Raw genomic sequence first — 1,912 nt, 5'->3', positions numbered from 1 at the left:
TCAGAGTGTGTGTGTTTGTGTGAGTGTGTGTGTTTAAGGGTGAAAAGGTCATCAGGGTGATAAGAAAGCACACACTGCATGGTGATCACCTCCACCTGCAGCAGCAGATGGTGGGGGAACAGGGACAGGGGCTTGTAGTGACACCTAGCAGAAGGTAAGGTGTCATGGGTTTACATCATCAAGGGTCACACAGGTGCAATCAACAGGTTAGGACTGTTAGTTTATTCTGGAGTCAGCATTTCCAATATGGTGACCTCCATCTTTGGGCTTCATGACATCTCCTCAGAAACGAATGGGTGATGTGATATGAATCACACTTTCACATGGTCTGGGATTATTTTTTACTTTAATTTTTATATATTGTAAAATGTTTGTTTCCTCTTGATACTGGTGTGGTGTGCAGTCAAACACACAGGATCCAGGGCAGGTTTTGAAGGTTTATTTTCAAAAGAAAGGATCAGCTCTATGCTGACAAAGGAGTGGATTTGGATGTGGATGTTTTTTGCTATTACAAACAAAAGGGAAAAAAGGAGATATTAAATATTAAATAAACAATGTCACATAATACTGATAAAGATCATTTGGAAACAAGGTGTCACTTACATCAGTAATGCATCCACTCCAGGTAATTCTTCGAAACCACATGGCACAAACATTCAGACAAAGGAGTCACTGGCACATGGCAGGTTTGAAGGGAAAAGGGGGAAACAAAGGCTTGGGTTCAGGTTTTTATAGTGTTGGGGGCGTGGCTTGGTTAATCAGGTGTGGCCTGGTGAGTTAACATGCAGGTGGAGTGGAGACTTGTGATTTAACATATATATATTGTTTTATTTTAGTATCATCCTGATATCAGATATATATCCAAATATATAATGTATCTTGGCATGAGCGCAGGTTGAGAAAACAAGTGATGACAACAAAAACAACAAACAGAAAATAAATGAACAAATGCAAAAAACAAAGAACTATAAAATAATAATAACAATAATAATAATAATAATAATAAGAAGAAGAATAAGAATAAGAAATAAGAGTGGAGAATAATAATAATAGTAATAATAATAATAATAAATTAAAAAAAATAAAAAAAAAATTAAAGTAATAATTATAATAATAATAATAATAATAATAATAATAATAAGAAGAAGAAGAATAAGAATAAGAAATAAGAGTGGAGAATAATAATAATAATAATAATAATAATAATAAAAAGAGTGGAGAATAATAAAAAGAAGAGAGCAGAAATTCTAACAATGCTAAAAACAAAAATTCAATGCAAAAAAAAAACCGAAATGCAAATTAAACATAACTAAGTGATGAAACAGTACAATAATAAATCTTTATTTTAATTTTTTTTTCAAATAATGAATAAAATGTAAATCAAGGTATTAAAGAACAATAAAAAAAATGCCATCCCATCAGAAAAAATTGAAAAGGATAGATTAAGAACATTAAAATAATAAATGGAAACAGAAATAATAAAACAATTAAAAGGTAAGTAAATAAATTAAAACTAATTGCTTAATACAAAATAAAAATAAATAAAAAGCGGTATAAAAAGGTGAAGTCGCATAAAAGGAAGTCTTTATAAGTGAGTCTTAAGAAGAGGTTTAAAAGATGTTCTGGACTCTGCAAGCCTTTGCAACTGTGTGTTAAAGATTAAAATGACCCAGTATAACTTATAAACGAGTGAATTAATTTAATTAATGAGCTCAGTTTACTATGAGAGAGTGAAATGTTTATTAAACATGATGAGCACAGCAGTATGAAGATGGTCTGCTGCCACCTAGTGGCTGCACAGCGCCACTACACTTCTATCCATCTTTGAACTGAATGCATGTGAATGATCGTGCTGGTTTCTTATTGGAAGAGTAAACAGTAAACACACACACACACACACACACACACACAC

At 32.1% G+C, this 1,912-nt stretch overlaps 1 long non-coding RNA gene across 1 annotated transcript; it reads right to left on the bottom strand.

The window, feature by feature from the left end:
- Positions 1-329: 329 nt before the first annotated feature.
- Positions 330-705, bottom strand: LOC117828245. The gene is made up of 2 exons (XR_004634368.1): positions 604-705; positions 330-505 (listed from the first exon to the last, which is right to left on the bottom strand). It is a non-coding gene; the product is annotated as an uncharacterized LOC117828245 (long non-coding RNA).
- Between the last annotated feature and the right edge of the window lie 1,207 nt (positions 706-1,912).

This window comes from Notolabrus celidotus, chromosome 16 (assembly GCF_009762535.1).
Source record: "Notolabrus celidotus isolate fNotCel1 chromosome 16, fNotCel1.pri, whole genome shotgun sequence".
Taxonomy (NCBI): domain Eukaryota; kingdom Metazoa; phylum Chordata; class Actinopteri; order Labriformes; family Labridae; genus Notolabrus; species Notolabrus celidotus.
The sequence above is the reverse complement of the archived record's forward strand: the minus strand, read 5'-3'. Positions and strand labels throughout refer to the sequence as shown.